This window comes from Triticum dicoccoides, chromosome 5A (assembly GCF_002162155.2).
Source record: "Triticum dicoccoides isolate Atlit2015 ecotype Zavitan chromosome 5A, WEW_v2.0, whole genome shotgun sequence".
In the NCBI taxonomy this organism is placed as follows: Eukaryota; Viridiplantae; Streptophyta; class Magnoliopsida; order Poales; family Poaceae; genus Triticum; species Triticum dicoccoides.
The window spans coordinates 509,233,920-509,248,107 of record NC_041388.1 but is presented as its reverse complement, the minus strand read 5'-3'; positions in this window follow the sequence as shown (position 1 = coordinate 509,248,107).

Genomic DNA, 14,188 nt, shown 5'->3' with positions numbered 1-14,188 from the left:
CCCCAACACGATCGCATCCCATGATCTGAGGCCGAAGCGGCTTCGAGGATCCGGGCGCGTGGGCCTCGTGATATCGCGTCGCTTTCCACCCCCAACGATCTGCTTCTTAGCCCAACTTTAACAAACGTCCGCTTTGTTCAGATTTCGTTCGTTTGAGATAGCAATGGGTAGCAAAACGAACATGCGTGTCCGGCTCGTGTTGGAGGCACCCAGCGCAGCTGACTATCCCAAAACGTCAGCCTGCACTTACGGCCCACGTCTGCGCCTCATCCGCCCACAAGCTCGCGCTCTCGCTCTCGCCGCGCCGCATCAGTGCTTGCCGGGGTGTAGTAACAACACCCGAGCTCGCCCGCGCGCCCGTACCTGCCCATCCAACTGCCCGGTCACGCCGCGCTCGCAGGCACAGATGCCGCAGCTGCTCGCCCCGTGCTTCGCCTGCTCGCCAGCGCGGAGGCTGCAGCAACAGCCGCACCCGCCCGCAGCCCACGCGCTCCGCGCCTTGCCGGGGCGCTCGCCCACGCACGAAGTTGCGGCACATGCAGCAGCGACGGCGGCTGGCTAGCTAAACTAGCTAGCATGGCGGCTGGCTAGCTAAGCTAGCTAGCTAGCACACGCACGCCTGCTAGCACACGGCGCCTGCTAGCACGCGCAGCTGTGGCCGCGCGTCCGCCTGCGCTCGCCGGCCGCCCGCGCTCGCAGCCCCGCCATTGCCGAGCCTGCCGCGCGTCCGCCTGCGCGGTAGCCTGCGCCGCCCAGCCCCGCCGTCGCCTAGCCCGCCGCGCCGAGCCTGCAGTAGCGCCGGCCTGCGCCGCCGCGCCCGCAGCGCCGGCCCGTGCCTCCGCCTACCACCGCGCGCGCCCCCATGCTTGCGCGCGCCCTCGCCCGCACGCCGCGCCGGCCGCGCAGCAGCTCGCGCTCGCCCTCGTCCGCGCCTTCGCGCCGAAGCTCGCCCGCGCAGCAGCTCGCGCTCGCCCTCGTTCGCCGTCCTCGTCCGCGCCCTCACGCCGAAGCTCGCCAGCTCGTCGCGCCGGCCGCGCCGCACCTCGCCCTTGTCCGCCGCCCTCGCCGTCACGCCCGCAGCCGCGCGCGCCGTCGTGCCCCTCCGCCGCGCCGTGCTGTGCACGCATGCCGCTGCGCACCGTCGCCGGGTGCGGTCTTGCCGTCGCCGGGGCCCCGCTCGCCTCACCAGTGCTAGCCTGCGCATCCATGGCCCGGGGAAAAAGAGATAAAGGAGGAGAGAGGGGATGGGTGGGCAGATGGGCCCTTTTTATTTGTATGACAGGTGGGCCATACTGCACATGCAAGCGGACCGAGGCGGACGAGGAGCGGCCAGAGAGTGTTCGTCTGTGTCCGCTTTGGCCTCAAAACGAGACCAACTTTGATCTAGAGATGGGGTGAAACGGACAGGAAGCGGACGAAAAAGTAGGATGTGGTCTGCCACTGGGTCGTTGCATGTGTCTGCTTTTACCTAAACTGTGTCCGACGGATAAGATAGGGTCGCGCGGTGGAGATGGCCTTAGTACAGTAGTACTGCCCAGGATCGCGTCGTATCCGCTGCCGATCGCCACGAAAGTGCCGTTTCCCTGTGATGTGCCGCGATACGCCATGCCGCCGTGGGCTGATTGGGTGCGTGTCGTGGCCAGTTCGTTGCAAGTGGTGCGCGAGTGCGCGGGAGATTCCGTATAGTCCCGTGCGTACGTGCTGCGACGTCGACGCGTGGTACAGTAGAACCAACTGCTCGCAGGTGCACACACCGGGGATTCTCCACCGTGTCCGCGTGTGTGTGTTTCTTTTTCTTGTCATTCTTTTCATGCTTTCTCTCCTGCGTAGCTCTTTTTTATACTATATAAAAAAGAATGAAGCAAATATGTGGCAGAAATTACATGTCCAGTTCTTGTGGTTGACTGGCTGTGCGCCAATTTCTCCATGCAAGGGCCAATAAAAGTGCCTTCTCTGGATATCTCGTAGTACACATATAGCTAGTGGCAAACAGGTCAAGAACCGCTCTTTATGCAACCACGAGGTCTAGGACGCAGCATAGACGGGAGGGAAATGTGGTGAATTTGCTGCCACATGAATAAAACCCAAGAATACACTTAGAACATCTACAACCACATATAGCAAATGTGAGCCTCCAAACATCCACGCACGTGTACATGCGTATCCGTGAACAGTGACCGATTAGTGCATCTCAAAAGAGGACGCTTAAACCGTCTGCATACATCCGGGCTGAGCTGTTCGGACATGGTTTGATATAAAAAAATGAGCCTGTATTGATCCGCTGAGCGATCCAGATGGAATTTTTCAGCAAATCCGAGACAAATGTGGGGGAGCTTTGCAAGAGTGCAGACAGCAGACACGTAAACCGCCTACATACTGTTGAGGAACGCAGTAATTTCAAAAAAAATCCTACGCACACGCAAGATCATGGTTATGCATAGCAACGAGAGGGGAGAGTATCATCTACGTACCCTCGTAGACCGTAAGCGGAAGCGTTATGACAACGCGGTTGATGTAGTCATACGTCTTCACGATCGACCGATCTAGCACCGAAGGTACGACACCTCCGCGATCTGCACACGTTCAGCTCGGTGACATCCCGCGAACTCACGATCCAGTAGAGCTTCGAGGGAGAGTTTCGTCAGCACGACGGCGTGATGACGGTGATGATGATGCTACCGGAACAGGGCTTCGCCTAAGCACCGCTACGATATAACTGAGGTGGATTATGGTGGAGGGCACCGCACACGGCTAAAAGATCAATGATCAACTTGTGTGTCTATAGGGTGCCCTCCTCCCCCTATATAAAGGAGTGGAGGAGGGCGAGGGGCCGGCCCTCCTAGGCGCGCCCCAAGGGGAGTCCTACTCCCACCGGGAGTAGGACTCCAACCCTTCCAAGAGTAGGAGCAGGAGAGAGGGGGAAGGAAAGGGGGGCGCCGCCCCCCTCGTCCAATTCGGACTAGAGGGGGAGGGGGCGCGCGGCCTGCCCTGGCCGCCCCTCCTCTTCTCCACTAAGGCCCAATAGGCCCATTACACTCCCCGGGGGTTTCGGTAACCCCCCGGTACTCCGGTATTTGTCCAAACTTGCCCGGAACCCTTCCGAAGTTCAAACATAGTCATCCAATATATCGATCTTTATGTCTCGACTATTTCGAGACTCCTCGTCATGTCCGTGATCATATCCGGGACTCCGAACTACCTTCGATACATCAAAACACATAAACTCATATTACCGATCGTCACCGAACGTTAAGCGTGCGGACCCTACGGGTTTGAGAACTATGTAGACATGATCGAGACTCATCTCCGGTCAATAACCAATAGCGGAACCTGGATGCTCATATTGGTTCCTACATATTCTACGAAGATCTTTATCGGTCAAACTGCATAACAACATACGTTGTTCCCTTTGTCATCGGTATGTTACTTGCCCGAGATTCGATCATCGGTATCTCAATACCTAGTTCAATCTCGTTATCGGCAAGTCTCTTTACTCGTTCCGTAATGCATCATCCCGCAACTAACTCATTATTTACATTGCTTGCAAGGCTTATAGTGATGTGCATTACCGAGAGGGCCCAGAGATACCTCTCCGACAATCGAAGTGACAAATCCTAATCTCGATCTATGCCAACTCAACAAGTACCATCGGAGACACCTGTAGAGCACCTTTATGATCACCCAGTTACGTTGTGACGTTTGGTAGCACACAAAGTGTTCCTCCGGTACTCGGGAGTTGCATAATCTCATAGTCAGAGGAACATGTATAAGTCATGAAGAAAGCAGTAGCAACAAACTAAATGATCATCGTGCTAAGCTAACGGAATGGGTCAAGTCAATCACATCATTCTCTAATGATGTGTTCCTGTTAATCAAATGACAACTCATGTATATGACTAGGAAACTTAACCATCTTTGATTCAACGAGCTAGTCAGGTAGAGGCATACTAGTGACACTATGTTTGCCTATGTATTCACACATGTACTAAGTTCCCGGTTAATACAATTCTAGCATGAATAATAAACATTTATCATGATGTAAGGAAATATAAATAACAACTTTATTATTGCCTCTAGGGCATATTTCCTTCAGTCTCCCACTTGCACTAGAGTCAATAATCTAGATTATACAGTAATGATTCTAACACCCATGGAGTCTTGGTGCTGATCATGTTTTGCTCGTGAGAGAGGCTTAGTCAACGGTTCTGCAACATTCAGATCCGTATGTATCATGCAAATCTCTATGTCTCCCTCCTTGACTTGATCACAGATGGAATTGAAGCGTCTCTTGATGTGCTTGGTTCTTTTGTGAAATCTGGATTCCTTTGCCAAGGCAATTGCACCAGTATTGTCACAAAAGATTTTCATTGGACCCGATGCACTAGGTATGACACCTAAATCGGATATGAACTCCTTCATCTAGACTCCTTCATTTGCTACTTCCGAAGCAGCTATGTACTCCGCTTCACACGTAGATCCCGCCACGACGCTTTGCTTAGAATTGCACCAACTGACAGCTCCACCGTTCAATAAAAACACGTATCCGGTTTGTGACTTAGAGTCATCCGGATCAGTGTCAAAGCTTGCATCGACGTAACCATTTACGACGAGCTCTTTGTCACCTCCATAAACGAGAAACATATCCTTAGTCCTTTTCAGGTATTTCAGGATGTTCTTGACCGCTGTCCAGTGATCCACTCCTGGATTACTTTGGTACCTCCCTGCTAAGCTAATAGCAAGGCACACATCAGGTCTGGTACACAGCATTGCATACATGATAGAGCCTATGGCTGAAGCATAGGGAAGACCTTTCATTTTCTCTCTATCTTCTGCAGTGGTCGGGCATTGAGTCTGACTCAACTTCACACCTTGTAACACATGCAAGAACCCTTTCTTTGCTTGATCCATTTTGAACTTCTTCAAAACTTTATCAAGGTATGTGCTTTGTGAAAGTCCAATTAAGCGTCTTGATCTATCTCTATAGATCTTGATGCCAAATATATAAGCAACTTCACCGAGGTCTTTCATTGAGAAACTCTTATTCAAGTATCCTTTTATGCTATCCAGAAATTCTATATCATTTCCAATCAACAATATGTCATCCACATATAATATTAGAAATGCTACAGAGCTACCACTCACTTTCTTGTAAATACAAGCTTCTCCAAAAGTTTGTATAAAACCATATGCTTTGATCACACTATCAAAACATTTATTCCAACTCCGAGATGCTTGCACCAGTCCATAGATGGATCGCTGGAGCTTGCACACTTTGTTAGCACCCTTTGGATCGATAAAACCTTCATGTTGCATCATATACAACTCTTCTTCCAGAAATCCATTCAGGAATGCAGTCTTCACATCCATTTTCCAAATTTCATAATCATAAAATGCGACAATTGCTAACATGATTCAGACGGACTTAAGCATCGCTACGGGTGAGAAGGTCTCATCGTAGTCAACTCCTTGAACTTGTCGAAAACCTTTCGCAACAAGTCGAGCTTTGTAGACAGTAACATTATCATCAGCGTCAGTATTCTTTTTGAAGATCCATTTATTCTCGATGGCTTGCCGATCATCGGGCAAGTCAACCAAAGTCCATACTTTGTTCTCATACATGGATCCCATCTCAGATTTCATGGCCTCAAGCCATTTTGTGGAATCTGGGCTCATCGTCGCTTCCTCATAGTTTGTAGGTTCGTCATGGTCAGGTTCTACTTCATAAAGTATGACTACACCTCCAAGGATTCCCATCAAGATGATGTGGATCCCAAAGAAGAAGAACTAGAGAGTTCTTGAGGGTGACTCCACTAACATACTTCACTCATATTCATTTGGCAAGGACAAGTGCAATCAACTTTCACATCTTGCACTAGTTCAAGGAGTCACAAACCCTCTTGTTGGTAAGACAAGGGACAAGGTAACCTAATGCTTTCATGGAAAACATCACGTGTGGATTTCACTCTATGTCTATGGATGTCCTTGTATGTTCCTTGTGAGACTAACCCATGTAGGTATTGAAAGTGCAACTCACTTCAATGGATTGCTCCAAATGATCTACATCAATATTGAGCATCTACATCTTCAACACCTACATGAAGTCATCATCGACAAAACCCAAGGTTAGTTCATCCCTCTTAGGAGGGATATGATAGAGGCTAAGGTGTCCTGATGTTCGATGAGATGGTGGCTATCGTTTCTGTGGGAGTCGATCTTGACGATCCGACTACGAAGGTGCGAGACGTCGCGCCTTAGCAATCGCTAAACCAACTTCCGAGGGGTTATTGACCATGCCGGAGCACGATCAACCTGACCACGAGGGTCTGTTTCCTGCAAGCAAACGAAGAACAAGTAAGAAACTGAGATTGCAATCTGGATATTGCGAATATAAGATGAAAGCTTTATTGATCAAGGTGGGGTTCTATGATGTCTTGGTCTGATTGTTGGACACAAACGAAGTACGAGAAGTTGCAGCTATGGCGAACTTTTAATCTAAACAAAACCCAAAGTCTAAATGATGCCCTAAGGGCTGTATATATGGATGAGAGAGGAGGAATTTCGTGGCCCTTGTTGGAGGGGTCCAAAACCAACCCTAACTCTTGTTTCCCCACACATACGGACTCTAAAAACAGCCTATACTTAAGTACTTCGAAAATACATGGGCCTGACCCAATAATAAGGTGACGCAGCACCTAGAATAGCCTCTGGACGAAATTTATGAAGTGACATCTTGTATATTTCGTCCCATGCTTCATGCACTCATTATGGTGGCTTCAGAGTCCTGGAATCATCACTTGTAACTCCGTTCTTGTTCCCCTTGCGCATGCCATCATCTCCATGCTTGAAATTGCTCCAAGGTTCATCTTTCTTGTCCAAGCTAGGCCCTTCATTTGTAAGCAAAACAAATGTATCCAATTTAGGCAGCATCATATTCTCATGAACATTAGCATCGTTACCAAGAAACGAAAGTACCTGATAATTCAATTGGCGTGCGCGAGCTCTAGTAATTGGTTCAGTATGTATAGCAGCAGGGGTTGTGGGTGTAACAATGGTATTGATGTCCTCATCAGGATATCACATCTAGGTGGAGCTTTGATCTAAGAATTGAGCTAAAGTAACTCTAATGGTGTGGATACAACAATGCTTTATGTAAAGGTGGTAACCCCACTTGTGCTTAAGCGATGAGTATGACCTACGATCAAATATTCTCATTTGACTCCTCATTCAATATACTCATATATAGATGGCCTAGTCATCACCAATTGCTTGATAGATGCTAGAGTGTTTGTGCATGCTTTGTCACATATTTTATTTGCTATCTTATTGTGTGAGCATGTTGATTGCATATTTCTCTCATTTGAGGACATCCATTTGTTGCTTTGGTTGTTTGCCTTTTTCTTTTGGCCAAATGGATGGACAATAATGCCTAAGTACTCCCTCTAGCTATCTATATTTTTCTCGTCTCAAGCTCTATTCATGCTACATCACAAAGTTTGAACAAGTCGAATTCGGACCCTCTGGGTGAGGAGCACTCGGAGTCACCGATCCATCAAGGGCTTAACTTCCAAAACCTCTTAGTGCATTTCGGTCTGACCGATTCATCCCATTCGGTCATACCGAGTTCATTAAGTTGATCTAGGTTTTTGATCCCAGTGCAACCAATTAGAACAGTTCAGTCACATCGAGTTGCAGCAACCGCTTGCGATTCTGCATCTCGGTGCCACCGAGTCGTTCCACTCGGTCACACCGACAGTGACTGGATATATATACCCGGGTCGAAAATTTGGAAATTTCTCCAAACCCTTTGCCCGCGCTTGTCCAGCTTTGCCGACTCCTGGTCTTAGGATCATCTCCTCATCGCCCGTGACCTCCTGCCGCTAGTGTCCTCCGCCGTCAACGGGAATCTTCGCCGCCGTTGTCGCCATAGCGGGTTCATCACCAAGCTAGGGCATGAAGTTGACCCTTTGTGCTTCCCCCTCTCCGATTCTTAGCACAAAGATTAATGCCAATATTCTTGCCATGATTGAAACGACTCTATACACTGCAAAACTCCGTTAGATTAGATTTGATGCAAAAATTTAGGTTTAGATTTCTGCCGAACTCATCTCGGACCGACCAATATTAGGATTTCGGTCTCACCGATTTGGCCCAGGCCATTGCACATGTACTACTCGGTCTGACCGAAGTGTACGAATCGGTGTGACCGAATTTACTTCCTCTGTGAAACCCTAGCATCTCAGAGTCATCGAACTGTGTCTCGGTCTGACCAATTTCACTAGTTTAGACTCTAAAGCTGCTTCGGTGTCGCCGAGTTTGTAATATCGGTAGCTTCGAAATGCTTTCAGTAGAAAACTAAAACTAAGTTTTTGACTCATTTGTTTTGCAAAAATGGCTATTCATTGTGATACTCATCTACTCCATCTCAACCTATCTATTCACAGGGTCAGCTTTCAGTGTCAGAGATGTCAGACCAGAGTGACAGCCAGAACAAGTTTGAGGAGCACCAAAATCTCAGTGAGGGCACTAGTCCCTCCAATAGCAGTTATGATGAGGGCAGCAGAAGCACCCCAAGCAACCTGCCCAAGGCAGCAACAAGGACAAGGAGAAAGCTAAATTCAGATTCTGAGGATGAAGTCTTTGTAGTTGATGAAGAGGTCACTTCCAAGAAGAAGTTGATCAAGAAAGAGCAAACTGCTGTTGTTGCTGCTGTTGGCATCAAGCCAGGCATGAAGAAGAAGGCTCCTGCTCAGAGGAAGCCCATGTCCAAAGCCAGAGCCTCCACTCTTGAAACCACCAAATCAACAGAAGAAGAGGCTGCTGGGGGTAAAAAGAGAAAGGAAAGGGTCAAGAAGACCATGGCTAGAGTTATTGGAAAGCCATCTATGATGATGCAATCTGATGAGTAAGAGGAAGATGAAGAAGAAGAGGTTGTTGCACCAGCTTCCAAAGCTCAGAAGCTCATGGGAGATGCAATCAAGTCAGGGGCTGCCCCATCCAAGCCCAAGACTGCCGCCAAGTCCTCTGCACAAGCTCCAAAGCAGTTTGCACCAAAGAGAAGCACTAGGAACATACCTGCTGCTGAGAAGAACAAGGCTCAAGTGCCTGAAATTGAAGAAGATGAAGAGGCCCAAGTGCTTAGAAAGCTCAATCCCAAGATTCCAGACCATGATGACACTCAACCTATTGCCGAGATCATGAAAATAAGGAAAGATGTTGGTCTCAAATTATGGAGGCAGACAGATCCTTATGCTACAAGAAGAAGGACTGATGTAGACTACATGTTCCACACCAAGGAAGAACAAGATTTCTATGAGACTGTCCTCCTAGACAAGAAGCCCATTGTCAGTGACATGAGATGGGTCGATTGGAAGTTCATTGACAACAATGAAGACCACTTTCCTGAAGTTCATGAGAGCTTCAGAATGAATGGAGTTGACAAGTTTGTGGGTCAGAAACTAACAAAGTGGAATGATGACATGGTGATGCGGTTCTACTCAACACCTCACTTCTACCCAGATGGCATAGTCTGGGTGACAGAGGGTACAAGGTACCAATCTACTATTACTGAGTGGGCTGAGTTGATCCATGCTCCTGAAGAGGCAGAAGATGATACTGATGTGTATGCCAAGCCCAGGAAAGACCACAAATCCATGGCACACATGTATAAGGAAATTCCAGATGATGCCTTGGAAACTCACAAGTTTGGCTCTGTTTATTATCTGATGTCAGGGCTGCCAACAATCAACACTATCCTCAGGCACACTTTGTTTCCCAAGTCTGGAGATCACAGGATGATTAGAGGGCACTCCATCAACTTGCTGCATATGTTTGATGTGCCAGAGAAGTTCAAGGTGATGTCCTTGATAGTAGAGACAGTAAAGAGGACTACAGCTGACCAGAAGAGATCATATGGCCATGCTCCACATATTCAGATGCTCATAAATTCCAAGATGGGAACAAGCACATATTTGTTGGACAAAGAGCACCTTCCCTTGAGGCTAGACTTTGAGGATAACACTGTTGTGATGGATGCTTCACATCCTACTTCAGTTGAGGCTCAATAGAAAAGAGAGAAGGCTAAGGCTGAGAAAGCTTCAAAGACTCTAGATCCCTCAGCAGTCAATCTCAAGACCAAGCAGGACCAGCTCAGCTATCTGCTTGAGGCTATAGTGAGAATAGAGAAAGGACTATCTACCCTCACTCGAAATCAAGAGATCCTTGAGAGGATCTTTGAGACAAAGCTGCATGACTTGGACATCAAAGTCAGTGAGATTCAGACTTCAGTTGAGAAGATACAAGAAGACCTCGAGGACAGGAGTGACAGGACAACCACATATGCTTATCATAGGGTGCCAAGAGGTCAGAGGTCTGCTGCAGTGCCAATGAGTGACACTAGGGCCACAACTTCAGCTCCTGCAGCCACAGCCTCAGTTGCCCCTCTAGTGCCAAATCCTCCAGTTCCTCGGATGTTAGCCGAAGTCTTTGTAGATGTTGTTCTCTCCATGCCATCTTTGCACTCCGTAGCTCCCAGAGATCGTGCTTAGAGTGCCATATAGCACCATGCATTTTCAAGCTTTTTGGTAACTTCTTGCCAAAGGGGGAGAAAGTGTATAGATCATAGGCTTCGAGAGAGAGTGCGTGTTTTGCTTCCTTTTGGTCTCTCTTGCTACTTATTTGCTTGTGTTTGCTACAATATTTGTGCTTGTGTGTGAGATACTTCTATGATCATGTGGTTGATCATACTATGCTTTATTATGCTATGCTTGAATGATGCTATCTTATATCTCTTATGTATGATCTATCATATTTATCTTGGTGATGAGTGCATGTTATTCTTATTATGTCATTTTGAGCGCACCACCAAGATGTATGTGACATGGAAGAGTAACCCATGAACCTAATAGATTGTGCATTTGCATTCAAAAGCAAATCATAAATAATGCACAAATTTAGGGGGAGCTCTTGCTTATCATACACTTCTCAAAGTGATGATGTATTTCATTCTTATTATCATTTGTCGAAGCTTTGATCTATTTGTTGTCATCAATTACCAAAAAGGGGGAGATTGAAAGTGCAACTAATCCCTGGGTGGTTTTGGTAATTCATAACAACATATAGCTCATTGAACTAATATCCTTTCAAGATGATTATTTTAGAAAGTTCAATGATTGGCATGGCATGGACTAGAGATGTGGATCCTTCAAAATGATAAGGACAAATATTGGCAAAAGCTCAAGACTCTTCATTAATATTTTAGTGATCCAAGATCACATTGAGTCCATAGGAAAGCCAATACTATTAAAAGGGGATGAGGTGTTCCTTAATGGTCTACTTGCTCAAAATGCTTAGTGATATGCTCCAAAGCCCTCAAATCCAAATATGTCCTAAACCTAAAGTCAAACTCGGCCCCACCGATTTGATTCATCCAGCGCCATCGAGTTCACTTGACATAGCATAGCCAGAAACCCTAATTAGTTTGGTCTCACCGATAGGGATCTCAGTCTCACCGAGATGGGATTGTAAACTCTCTGTTTCCCTTTGTAACGTTTTGGTCTCACCAAAATGAGTGATCGGTCCCACCGAGTTCGCAATGCAAACTCTTTGTTTCCCTTTTTTAACGTTTCAGTCTTACCAAAAGGAGCGATCGGTCCCACCGACTTTGCCTAACCAACTCTTTGTTTGCTTGTTACTGAAAACACTCTCATCGAGTTGAAGTAATCGGTCAAACCGAGATCAAGTTTTTCCCTAACCCTAGCTCATCGGTCCCACCAAGTTGATCATGCTGGTCCCACCGAAAACCCTAACGTTCACATTTTGAACTGAATCGGTCTCACTGAGTTCACATATTCGGTCTGACCGAGTTGGCTCCTTTGTGTGTAAGAGTTAGTTTTTGTGTGGGGCTATATATACCCCTCCACCCTCCTCTCCATTTGTGAGAGAGCCATCAAAATGTGCCTACACTTCCAGCATTCATTTTCTGAGAGAGAACCACCTACTCATGTGTTGAGACCAAGACATTTCAATCCAACCACAAGAATCTTGATCTCTAACCTTCCACAAGTTGCTTTCCACTCAAATCATCTTTCCACCATAGCCAAATCTATGAGAGAGAGTTGAGTGTTGGGGATACTATCATTTGAAACACAAGAGCAAGGAGTTCATCATCAACACACCATATATTACCTTTTTGAGAGTGGTGTCTCCTAGATTGGTTAGGTGTCACTTGGGAGCCTCCGTCAAGATTGTGGAGTTGAACCAAGGAGTTTGTAAGGGCAAGGAGATCGCCTACTTCATGAAGATCTACCCAAGTGAGGCAAGTTCTTCATGGCAATGGCCATGGTGGGATAGACAAGGTTGCTTCTTCGTGGACCCTTCGTGGGTGGATCCCTCCGTGGACTCGCGCAACCGTTACCCTTTGTGGGTTGAAGTCTCCATCAACGTGGATGTACGATAGCACCACCTATCGGAACCACGCCAAAAATCTCTGTGTCTACATTGTGTTTGCCACTCCAAACCCCTCCATTTACCTTCATATGCAATGATTTACATTCCGTTGCTATACTCTTATAATTGCATGTATAGGTTGATTGCTTGACTTGTGCTAAGTTGTTAAAATCTGCCAAGACTTAAAATTGGGAAAAGGCTAGATTTTTTTGGTCAATTAGTCTAATCACCCCCTCTAGACCTACTTTTGATCCCACAGTTTTCCCTTCTTCTTTCTAGCAATGGATTCCGATTTGGAGTACATATCCGAGCGCTGAAGGAAATATGCCCTAGAGGCAATAATAAAGTTATTATTTATTTCCTTATATCATGATAAATGTTTATTATTCATGCTAGAATTGTATTAACCGAAAACTTAGTACATGTGTGAATACATAGGCAAACATAGTATCACTAGTATGCCTCTACTTGACTAGATCGTTGAATCAAAGATGGTTAAGTTTCCTAGCCATAGACATGAGTTTTCATTTGATTAACGAGATCACATCATTAGAGAATGATGTGATTGATTTGACCCATTCCGTTAGCTTAGCACGATGATAGTTTAGTTTGTTCCTACTGCTTTCTTCATGACTTATACATGTTCCTCTGAGTATGAGATTATGCAACTCCCGAATACCAGAGGAACACTTTGTGTTCTACCAAATGTCACAACGTAACTGAGTGATTATAAAGGTACTCTACAGGTGTCTCCGATGGTACTTGTTTAGTTGGCATAGATCGAGATTAGGATTTGTCACTCCGATTGTCGGAGAGGTATCTCTGGGCCCTCCCGGTAATGCACATCACTATAAGCCTTGCAAGCAATCTGACTAATGAGTTAGTTGCGGGATGATGCATTACGGAACGAGTAAAGAGACTTGTCGGTAACGAGATTGAACTAGGTATTATATACCAACGATTGAATCTCGGGCAAGTAACATACCTATGACAAAGGGAACAACGTATACCGTTATGCGGTTTAACCGATAAAGATCTTCGTAGAATATGTAGGAGCCAATATGAGCATCTAGGTTCCGCTATTTGTTATTGACCGGAGATGAGTCTCGGTCATGTCTACATAGTTCTCGAACCCATAGTGTCTGCACGCTTAACGTTCGGTGATGATCGGTATTATGAGTTTATGTGTTTTGATGTATAGAAGGTTGTTCGGAGTCCTGGATGAGATCCGGGACATGACGAGGAGTCTTGAAATGTTCGAGACATAAAGATCGATATATTGGAAGGCTATATTCGGACATCGGAAAGGTTCTGAGTGGTTAGGGTATTTATCGGAGTATCGGAGACTTACTGGAATTCGCCGGGGAGTATATGGGCCTTATTGGGCTTTAGGGGAAAGAGAGAGGGGAGGCTGCGCGCCCCCAAGGCCTAGTCCGAATTGGACTAGGGGGAGGGGCGGCTCCCCCTTCTTCCTTCTCTTCTCTTTTCCCTTTCCTTCTCTCCTACTCCTACTACATTGAAGGGGGGAATCCTACTCCCAGTGGGAGTAGGACTCCCCAGGGCGCGCCATAGTAGAGGGCCGGCCCCCCTCCTCCACTCCTTTATATACGGGGGAGGGGGAACCCCATGGACATACAAGTTGATCAGTTGATCTTTTAGCCATGTGCGGTGCCCCCCTCCACCATAATCCACCTTGGTCATATCGTAGCGGTGCTTAGGCGAAGCCCTGCGTCGGTAGCATCAT